We start from the raw sequence: 12,386 nt of genomic DNA on the forward strand, positions 1-12,386 counted from the left end.
AAACAGTATATATCTAAAACCATCAGCCAATATCATCTACAATGGGGATAAACTAAATGCATTCCCAATAAGATCAAGAGTGAAACAAGGATGCCCATTATCACCTCTACTATTTGACATTGTACTAGAAACACTAGCAGTAGCAATCAGAGAAGAAAAAGAAATTGAAGGCATCAAAATAGGCAAAGAGGAGACTAAGCTATCTCTCTTTGCAGATGGCATTATGGTCTACTTAAAGAATCCTAGAGATTCAACCAAAAAGCTAATTGAAATAATTAACAAATTTAGCAAAGTTGCAGGATACAAAATAAACCCACATAAGTCATCAGCATTTCTATACATCTCCAACATAGTTCAGCAGCAAAAACTAGAAAGAGAAATCCCATTCAAAATCACCTTAGACCAAATAAAATACCTAGGAATCTATGTCCCGAGACAAACACAGGAAATATATGAACAGAACTACAAAACACTCTCCACACAACTAAAACTAGACTTGAGCAATTGGAAAAACATTAACTGCACATGGGTAGGACGAGCCAATATAGTAAAAATGACTATTCTACCCAAACTTATCTATCTATTTAGTGCCATACCCATAGAACTTCCAAAAAATGTCTTTACTGATTTAGAAAAAAAACATAACAAATTTAATTTGGAATAACAGAGGATCAAGGATATCCAGGGAAATAATGAAAAAACTATGCAAAGGAAGGAGGACTTGCAGTCCCAGATCTCAAACTATATTACAAAGCAGCAGTCATCAAAACAATTTGGTACTGGCTAAGAGACAGAAAGGAGGATCAGTGGAATATACTTGGGGTAAATGACCTCAGCAAGACAATATATGATAAACCCAAAGATCCCAGCTTTTGGGTCAAAAATCCACTATTCAATAAAAACTGCTGGGAAAACTGGAAGACAGTGTGGGAGAGATTAGGATTAGATCAACACCTCACACCCTACACCAAGATAAATTCAAAATGGGTGACTGACATGAACATAAAGAAGGAAACTATAAGTAAATTAGGTAAACACAGAATAGTATACATGTCAGACCTTTGGGAAGGGAAAGACTTTAAAACCAAGCAAGACATAGAAAGAGTCACAAAATGTAAAATAAATAATTTTGACTACATCAAATTAAAAAGCTTTTGTACAAACAAAACCAATATAACTAAAATCAGAAGGAAAGCAACAAATTGGGAAGCAATCTTCATAAAAACCTCTGACAAAGGTTTAATTACTCAAATTTACAAAGAGCTAAATCAATTGTACAAAAAATCAAGCCATTCTCCAATTGATAAATGGGCAAGGGACATGCACAGGCAGCTCTCAGCCAAAGAAAACAAAACTATTAATAAGCACATGAAAAAGTGTTCTAAATTTCTGATAATCAGAGAGATGCAAATCAAAACAACTCTGAGGTATCACCTCACACCTAGCAGATTGGCCAACATGACAGCTATGGAAAGTAATGAATGCTGGAGGGGATGCGGCAAAGTAGGGACATTAATTCATTGCTGGTGGAGTTGTGAACTGATCCAACCTTTCTGGAGGGCAATTTGGAACTATGCCCTAAGGGCAATAAAAGACTTTCTGCCCTTTGATCCAGCCATAGCACTGCTGGGTTTGTACCCCAAAGAGATAATAAGGGAAAAGACTTGTACAAGAATATTCATAGCTGCGCTCTTTGTGGTGGCCAAAAATTGGAAAATGAGGGGATGCCCTTCAATTGGGTAATGGCTGAGCAAATTGTGGTATATGTTGGTGATGGAATACTATTGTGCTAAAAGGAATAATAAAGTGGAGGAATTCCATGGAGACTGAAACAACCTCCAGGAAGTGATGCAGAACGAAAGGAGCAGAACCAGGAAAATATTGTACACAGAGACTGATACACTGTGGTACAATCGAAGGTAATGGACTCCTCCACTAGGGACAATGCAATGTCTCTGAACAATCTTCAGGGATCTAAAAAACACTATCCACAAGCAGAGGATAAACTGTGGGAGTAAAAGCACCGAAGAAAACCAACTGCTTGACTACAGGGGCTGAGAGGAAATGACTGAGGAGAGACTCTAAATGAACACTCTAGTACAAATACCAACAACATGGAAATGGGTTCGAACCAAGAACACATGTGAAACCCAGTGGAATTGTGTACCGGCTTTGGGAGAAGTGGTGGGAGGGGGAAGGGGGGAGGAAAAGAGAATGATCATTGTTTCCAATGAATAATGTTTGTAAATAACCAAATAAAATAATGTTTAAAAAGTCAAAAAAAAGAAAGAAAAAATAAAAACAGTTCCTGCCCCACTTGGAGCTTCTCTTTTAATAGGAAAGGCATCACATATAACTTATAAAATACAAGATAAATCCAGCGAGACAGAACATTTTCGTGGAATGTAACTTAAAAAGGCATTATACTAGCTACTGTGGAGGCCAAAGAAACTTGAGTTGTCTTAAAGGAAGCCAGGATTCTAAGAATTAGAAATTAGGGAAAGAGCATTCTATGTATATAGAAGAGCTCATGTAAAGATCGGGAGATGGAATAAAAGGGGGAGTAATTTAGAATCATATATTTTAAAGAGGTAAGTAGAATATTAGAAAATTAGAAGCATAGGGAGATACCAGATTTTGATGATCTCTTAATAGGGGAATGGAACATAAGGGAACAAGAGAACAAATATTCATTAAGACTATGTTTACACTATGTTCCAGGAACTTTCCTAATTATGTGGGTATGTGTTAAACAAATATTGTATTTTATTCTGCCAGAGAAAATTATATTTGATCCTGGAGGTATTAGAGAGCCACTGGAGTTGATGAGTAAAGAGATTGCAAGGTTAGATCTAAACTCTAGAAAAATAACTTCAGCATCTATACAAAGAATAGATTAACATAGGGAGAGATCTTAGCAGGAAAGAACGTTAGATGACTATACCAATATCTCAGGAGCAGTAGCTCAAGGTGCTAAGAGAAAGAAGTACACTGGTGACTGAGAGAATGGAGAAGAGATATATGTGAGAAATGTCACACACAAAGAATTTGAACAATTTGAAAACCTGTTGGATATATTTGATGAGAAAAGACAACCATAATATTATAGATTATGAGCTTGAACTGACTTCAGAAATCAAAAAGTTCAAATCTCTCATTTTAAAAATGAGCAAGCTGAGGAGAAAAGTGGTTTAAATTTTTGCCCAGGGTGACATAGATTATAAGTGTGTAAAAATGGCATGACAGTGTCATGATAACATACTTTTCATCATAACAATATACTTTGTTTCTCATCTTCTCTCCCTCTGAATTAAATCCAGAGAATATAATATATTTCCATGAAAACAGGACAATTAATGGTGTCAAATGCTGCAGATAAGTCAATACAGATTAAGAATAAGGAATTATGAGGTATGGCAAATCAGGGATCACTAGAGTGATATGAAGGTTGGAGAGAGAAGTTTTTCAAATGAATGATAATGCTAGAAACAAGATTACAAAGCATTTAGAAGAGAAAGAAATGGAATAGAAGCAAAGAAAAAAAGATGAGAGCTATTAAGCATTCTTGAATCTAGTATTATGGACAGACTGAAAAAAGCCAATACATAAGGAGATGTTAAAGATTAAAGAAATTATAATGATTCAGATGGGGACAACCTGCTGAAGAAGATATGAGGAGATATAGGAGTTGACCTTGTCAAGATCAAGGGACAGTTGAGAGACTAGAGTAAAGGAGAAAAGTGAAAAATAGTATCAAACAGAAGTGAGATAAGGGGATAGAAGAGGATAAAAGAAAGAATTATAAATGAAAGCTGTTAAATGACTGGTTAATTATGAGATAAAGTCCTTAGCAGATAAATTAAGTGATAATAAGAAAGGTATCAGTTGAAAAGAAAATTACTGGAAGAGATGCTACAGTAAATGGGGCAGGAAATTTATTAGGGATAAAATGGTAGGATTGTCTTATTTTAGTGAGAGCTATTTAAATTAGCTAGTGCAAATTTCTAGTTGTAGTAATGGTTTGACGATCTCTTGAAGTGATGTTAAGCCACACATGAATAGACTGTAGAATTGGGTTTGGGCAATACATAGTTGGTGATAGCAAAAGGAAACTAATATGATGGAATCATAGAGAATAATGTATAATTGAACTAATTTACTAATGAGACATTTCAACAAATTAGGCAACAAATCTCTATTAAGACTACACTATATGTGAAGCACTATGTTGCTATGTGCTAGAGATACTAAGACAAAGAAAAATGGGGTGAAGCAAGATGGTGGTTTAGTACCAAGAAAAACTGAAACCTCTCAGATAATCCTTCCAAAGCAGTCTTTAAAAAGCACCTCAAGGGATGCCTTTCAATTGGGGAATGGCTAAACAAATTATGGTTTCTGTTGGTGATAGAATACTATTGTGCTAAATGGAATAATGAACTGGAGGAATTCCATGTGAACTGGAATGACCTCCAGGAATTGATGCACAGTGAAAGGAGCAGAACCAAGAGAAGATTATACAAAGAGACTGATACACTGTGGCACAATTGATTGTAATGGACTTCTCTACTAGCAGCAATGCAATAATCCAGGACAATTCTGAGGAACTTATGAGAAAGAACACTATCCACAGTCAGCAAAAGAACTGAGGGAGAAGGAATACAGAAGAAAAACAACTGCTTGATCACATGGGTCGATGACGATATGATTGAAGATGTAGACTTTAAACAATCACCCTAGTGCAAATATCAATAATATCTAAATAGGTCTTGATCAATGACACATGTAAAACCCAGTGGAATTGTGCAATGGCTATGGTACGGGGTGAAAGGAGGGGAGGGAAAGAACAAGAATCATGTAGCCATGGAAAATTTTTTTCTTAATCAATAAATTATTTTGTTAAAAGCAATACAACATGGCAGGAGTCAAAAACCAACAGCAAGAAGGAGTAAGGGGGCTCTCCCACTGAATACAACATGAAAGGCAGACAAAGGATATTGATTTTCACAGGATTTTCATAGTATAAGGGTGAACTGGAAGAAAAACCACCCAAAGAAGAGTGCTGGCCAATCACTAGACCCTATCTTTTGCACTAGGTTCCGAGCCTGGACATCAGCCAACTTCAGGATCACAGGATCCTACCTAAAGCACCAATACCTGAGAACATCAGATCCCAGACCTACCCCGTCAAGTCCCAGGTCCTCGCACCAACACACAGTGAATCTGGGAAACCATAGTACTTGGTCCTTTCAGGCCTGCACTGTGGTGAAGACTTAGTCCCAGGACCAAAGAGCCCCAAATGCTGAGACCTGAAAGTCAACAGAAAAGACAGAAACATCGTCTTTCAAAACTCACGGTAAACAGGCAAAAAAGAATTTTTTTTTGGAAAATTGCAAACAGCAAAACAAACATCTAACCCTAGAAAAAATGTTACAGAGGCAAAGAGGAAAATACACAATCAATAGGAGACTTTGAAACCAAGCAACTATAAACAGGAAATGATCTCAGGCTCTAGAGGAACTCAAAAATGAATTTAAAAAATTAAATGACAGGTTGAAGAAAAATGAGAAAAAGAAATAAAAGTAATTTTAAAAAAAAGCTTAAAAAGCAACATTGGTCAAATGGAAAAATAGGCACAAAAATACAATGAAGAAAAGAGTTCCATGAAAAGTAAAATGGAACAAATAGAAATGGAGGATCAAAAGGTCATGGAAGAAATTCAGGCTTTAAAAATTAGAATTGGGCAAATAGAACCTAATGAATTCATTAGACAAGAAGAAATAATTTAAAAATCAAAAGGCAAAAGAAGAGAAAATGGCAGCCTAGAATGCTCCTAGGAGAATGAAAATCAAACCTAAAAACAAGACAGAGCCAAGGAATCCTCCTGCTAGACTCAATTCAAAAGGTATACCCTCCCAAAGCCGGAATCCAAGAATACTAGGGTTTAAGGAGAAGGCAGAAGGAAGGTTCCAGGACCTCTCCCCAAACCCACCTAGAGCACCGAGCCTCCAATGGCTGCAGGAACTTCTGGGAGGGCAAAGGTGCTGGTTTGGAGGGTGTACCTTGTGGGCAGGGCTGTGCAAAGATCAGAGCATCAAACACAGATGGAGGAGATAGAGCTGGAGAGGGAGCATAGAGTGGGCAGCCTAGCCAGAGCTGTGGATATCCTCCATATTTGCTCCAGCCCTCCAGGAGTTTTTGGCCTCAAAGCACACCCAGCTCAACCCAGCTGAACTTAATCCCATCAAAAGTCTTCAGAACTCAAGGAAGTCCAGGCTAGACACCACTCCCTCATGACTGCTGGACTTTAATACAATCAAAAGCCTCCAGAGGACAGGGAAGCTCAAACCCCAGCAACCCTCCACCACAGACTGCACCGAGAGATCTGTCAAAACTCCAAGAGGGGAGACTGATAGAAGCCCCCAAACCAAAAAAAAATGAGAGGAGCAAGAGTACAGACAAATACAGGGGGAAAAGAAGGGGTGAATATGAGCAAAGAACAGAAAAAGAGGAAAGAAATTACAATAGACAGCTTCTATACAGCGAATGGAACAGGGGGATTCATCAAACAATGAATCAGAAATCCCAGCGAATTGGATACAGGTTTTGGAAGAATTCAAAATGCAATTCAAAACACAATTAAGAGAGACTGAAAACAATTGGGAAAATAAATTAAAAACTAAGATAAGGCATCTGGAAACAGAGGCACTTGAACTAAAATGAGGAAAAAAAGTATCTTGAAAGCCAAAATCAACCAGCTGGAAAATGAGACAAAGGAGATGAAAGATGAGGCAAAGAAGATGAAAGGTGAGGTAAAGGAGATGAATGATGACATAAAGAGGATAAAAAGATGACCTCCAGAGAAAATCAGACCAGAAAGAGGAGGATAACCAAATTTTCAGGGATGAAATCCAGTCTTTAAGAACCAGAATACAACAATAATAATTAAGTGACCTCATAAGGCATCAGGACACTATAAAATGAAACCAAAGAATGAAAAACTTGAGGAAAATATGAAGCATCTCATTCACAAAACAGAGGATTTAGAAAATCATTAGAAGAGAGACAATTTAAGAATCATTCATCTACCAGAAGACCATGACAAAAGAAAAAGCCTGGACAAAATACTACAGGAAATTATTCAAGAAAACTGCACTGATATTCTAGAACAAGAGGGAAAAGTGAAGATTGAAAGAATCCACAAATCACCTCCAGTACTTAATCCCCAACTGACAATACCCAAGAACATTATAGCCAAATTCAAGAACTATCAAACCAAAGAAAAAATATTACATTTTCCAAGAAGAAGTCATTAAATACCATGAAACCACAGTGAGGATAACAAAGGATCTGGTGGCATCCATACTGAAGGACTGAAAGGCATGGAATATGATATTCCAGAAAGCAAGGGAACTAGGTCTACAACCAAGAATCAACTACCAAGCAAAATTGACTATATATTCTTACAGGGGAAATTATGGTCATTCAACAAAATAGAAGAATTCCAAGAACTTGTAAAGAAAAGACCAGACCTGAACAGAAAATTTGATGCCCAAGCACAAAAATCAAGAGAAACATCAAAAGGTAATTTAAAAAAAAGGAAAAGAAGAAAAACAAAACAAAACAAACAAACAAGCTTTTTTTATTTTCATATTTTTTAAGAGACTCAATAAGTTAAAATGTTATGTATCCCTATAAGAAAATAGGTCATTGGTAACTCTTAGAAGCTACTGTCATCACCTGGGCAGCTAGAAGAATTACACTTAGAGGGAACAGTGACAAACAGCATAGGATGAAAGGAATAGACATAAATAGGTATATAGATATATCCATGCATAAATACATATACATGTATACATATATGTATATATATATATATACATACAACTAGAGTTAAAAAAGAGGTTAATGCTAAAAGAAATGGGAAAAGAAACAAATGGGGGTTAATTTATATATCACAAAGAAGCTCATGGCAGGAGGGGGAAGAATATCAATACACTACAAGGGTAAAGAGGTTGGAGATAAGAAATACTCAACTCTTATGTGCTTTGAAATTGACCCAAAGAGAGAAGAACAATCTAATCCCTTGGGGCAGAGACTAAATTTGGGCCCTATAGGGGAGGAGAAGTGTAACAAATGGACTGGTGGGGAGGGAAACAGTACAAGGGAGGGAGGGGGGATAAATTTAGAAAGACTACAAGGAAAACAAGGGGGGAATAAGAAGGGAGGGGGTAGAAAGGGAAGTAAAAAAAGGTTGGGAACTACGTGAACTGATTGAAAAAAAAACTGGTGTAGAAGGAAATAGGGAAAGAAGAAAAGGCAGGACCAAGAGTGGAAATCAAAATGCTGGGAAATACACAGCTGGTAATCATAACTCTGAATGTTAATGAAATGAACTCACCCATAAAACACAAGCGAATAACAGAGTGGATTAGAATCTCAAAGTCTACCATATGCTGTCTACAAGAAACACATATGAGGAAGGTAGATACTCATAGGGTGAAAGTAAGAGGATGGAGCCAAATCTATTGGGCATCAACTGATGAAAAGAAGGCAGTAGTCGCAATCATGATATATGACAAAGACAAAGTAAAAATAAATCTAGTTAAAAGTGTGACAAGGAAATCACTTTAAAAGACTGATATATATTAATTTAAGGTCGCCAAGGAATTCAGCTATGTAATTCCTAAATGAAACTCAAGTCAGCAGTCAACCTTTTATGGAGTTTTTAATTACAAATAGGAGGAAGAAAGGTATGAGAGAGAGAGAGAGAGAGAGAGAGAGAGAGAGAGAGAGAGAGAGAGAGAGAGAGAGAGAGAGAGAGAAGGGGAGAGAATGGAATAGGGCTTAAATACCCCCCTCTGTTTAGGCTGGGCCAAAAGGCCCAAGCCCTTAGATAGCTGAGGCAAAGAAAAGAGATCAGTCCCTATCACTCACGTGACCAAAATGGAGAAACAGTCTCAGGGGCCTCCACCTCCAGCTTCCTTCAGAGCAAGCTTCTCAGAGCACAACCTCTCAGAGCAAAACCTCTCCAACTCACCCTAGTCCTCAGACCCTGCTATCTTTAAGGAAATGATCCATGTTCCCTCCCCTCAGTTTTCACATCTACCAATCACTGACCATGTCTTCCCTGTGCCAATGGTGGCTCTAGCTTAACCCAGGACCACCCAGAGGTCTGTGGCTTTGCACATGTCTGTTGAAGGTCATATTCTCAAATAATTAAATCTTGGTCCTTTGCTGCAGCCCTTCCTAAATCCTGTTACCCTAAGTAGGGTGGAGATTGGAAGTTCCAAGACCTGGTTCTGTCATTCCAAGTATCTCTATTGTATCAATTCTAAAATCACTCATGACTCAAAGAACTTCCTGTTCTATGCTTAAGCATAGGTCAAAGCCCTTTCCATTGTTCAGCAAAAGGTTTCTGTCCTAAAGAAATCTTAAGTAGGGAGGAGAAGGAGCCTCCCATGCCAAGGAGGGGTTCACATTCCAATAGACTATCAGTAGGAAATTTTTCAAGTATGAAATTTCCCAATGGTGAAATTTCCAACATTTATAAGTCTAAGAAATTTTAAGGTTTACAAAAGAGATAGGAAAGGTAATTACCTCCTGATAAAAGGCAGTATAAACAATAAGGAAATAGTCATACTTAACATGTATGCACAAAATGGAATAGCATCCAGATTTCTAAAAGAGAAACTAGTAGAGCTCAAGGATACAATAGACAGAAAAACTATACTAGTGGGAGACCTGAACCTTACTTTATCCAAACTAGATAAATCAAAACAAAAAATAAATAAGAAAGAGGTAAAAGAAGAGAATGAAATATTAGAAAAATTAGACCTAGTATACATGTGGAGAAAAATAAATAAGGAATATAGCTTCTTTTCAGCAGCACATGGTACATTCACAAAAACCGACCGTGTATTAGGGCATAAAAACATTGCAAACAAGTGAAAAAAAGAGCAGAAATAATAAATACAAACTTCTCAGATGTCAATGGAATGAAAATAATTATAATTAAGGGTACATGGAGAGGTGAATAAAAAATTGATTGGAAATTAAATAATACAATTCTCCAAAACCATTTAGTTAAAGAACAAATTGTAGAAACAATTAATAAATTCATTGAAGAAAAATACAAAGATGAGACATCCTTTCAAAACCTATGGGATGCAGACAAAGCAGTACTCAGGGGGAAATTTATATCCTTGAATTCATATATTAACAAATTAAGAAGGGCAGAGGTCAATGAATTGAGCATGCAACTTAAAAAAAAAAAACTAGATTTAGAAATTAAAAATCTTCAGATGAAGACTAAATTAGAGTTCCTAAAAATCAAAGGAGAAGTTAATAAAATTGAAAGTCAAAGAACTATATAACTAATAAATAAGACTAGAAGCTTGTACTTTGAAGAAACAAATAAAATAGACAAAGTACTAGTCTCTCTAATTTAAAAAAGGAAAGAAAAAAAAATTGACAGTATCCAAGATGAAAAGGGAGACCTCACCTCTAATGAAGAAGAAATTAAGGCAATCATTAAAAACTACTATGCCCAAGTAAATGGTAACAAATATGGAAATCTAGGTGATATGGATGAATACTTACAAAAATAAAAATTGCCAATCTCCTTAATGAATATAGATGCAAAAATCTTAAATAGGATACTAGCAAAAAGACTCCAGCAAGTCATCACAAGGGTTATTCACTATGACCAGGTAGGATTCATTCCAGGAATGCAAAGATGGTTCTATATTAGGAAAACCATCCACATAAAAGACCATATTAGCAAGCAAATTGACAAAAATCGCATGATAATCTCAATAGATGCAGAAAAAGCCTATGATAGAATGCAACACATGTTCCTATTAAAAACACTAGAAAGTATAGGAATGGACATGTCTTTCCTAAAAATATCAAACAGTATATATCTAAAACCATCAGCAAACATCATATGCAATGGGGTTAAACTAGAAGGCTTCCCAATAAAATCAGGAGTGAAACAATGATAACCATTATCACTTCTCTTATTTAACATTGTACTAGAAACACTAGAAGTAGCACAAAGAGAAGAAAAAGAAGTTGAAGGTATTAAAATTGGCAATGAGGAGACCAAGCTCTTTGTGGATGATAGGATGGTTTACTTAAAGAATCCTAGAGAATCAACCAAAAAGCTAGCTGAAATATTCAACAATTTTAGCAAAGTTGAAGGATACAAAATAAACCCTCATAAGTCATCAACATTTCTAATATATCTCCAACCCACTTCAGCAGCAAGAATTAGAAAGAGAAATTCCATTTAAAATCACCCTTGGCCAAAAAAAAATACTTAGGAATCTATCTGCCAAGACAAAGAAAGGAATCATATTAACACAACTACAAAACACTCTCCACACAATTAAAATTAGATCAAAACAATTGGAAAAACATTGATTGCTCATGGGAGGGATGAGCTAACATAATAAAAATGATAATCTTACCCAAATTAATATACTTATTTACTGTCATACCCATTGAACTACCAAAAACCTTTTTTAAAGAATTTTAAAAAAACATAAAAAAGTTCATTTGGAGGAATAAAATATCAAGGATATCCAGGGAAATTATGAAAAAAAAATATGCAAAGGAAGGAGGACTTGCAGTCCCAGATCTCAAACTATACTATAAAGTAGTGGTTTTCAAAGCAATTTGGTACTGGCTAAGAGAAAGAAAGGTAGATCAGTGGAATAGACTTGGGGTAAATAACCTCAGAAAGACAGTCTATGATCAATCCAAAGATCCCAGTTTTGAGGACCAAAACCCACTATTTGATAAAAACTGCTGGGAAAATTTGAAGACAGTATAGGAGAGATTAGGTTTGGATCATCATCTTACACCCTACCCGAAGATAAACTCAAAATCAGTGAATGATTTGAATATGAAGAAGGAAACCATAAGCTAATTAGACGAACACAGGATAGTATACTTGTCAGATCTTTGGAAAAAGAAAGACTTTAAAATCAAGCAAGAGCTAGAAAAAAATCACAAAATGTAAAATCAATACTATTGATTACATCAAATTAAAAAGGTTTTGTACAAACAAAACTAATGCATCCAAAATTAGAAGGAAAACAACAAATTGGGAAACAATTTTCATTACAAAAACCTCTGAAAATGGTATAATTGCTCAAACTTATAGAGAACTAAACCAGTTGTACAAAAAATCAAGCCATTCTCTAATTGATAAATGGGCAAGGGAGATGAATAGGCAATTTTCAGTTAAAGGAATAAAAACTATTAATAATCACATGAAAAGTGTTCTAAACATCTTATAATCACAGAAATGCAAATCAAAACAACTCAGAGGTATCACCTCACACCTAGCAGATTGGCTAACATGACAGCAAAGGAAAGTA

The sequence above is a fragment of the Monodelphis domestica genome, chromosome 3 (genome assembly GCF_027887165.1).
Source record: "Monodelphis domestica isolate mMonDom1 chromosome 3, mMonDom1.pri, whole genome shotgun sequence".
Classification (NCBI taxonomy): Eukaryota; Metazoa; Chordata; class Mammalia; order Didelphimorphia; family Didelphidae; genus Monodelphis; species Monodelphis domestica.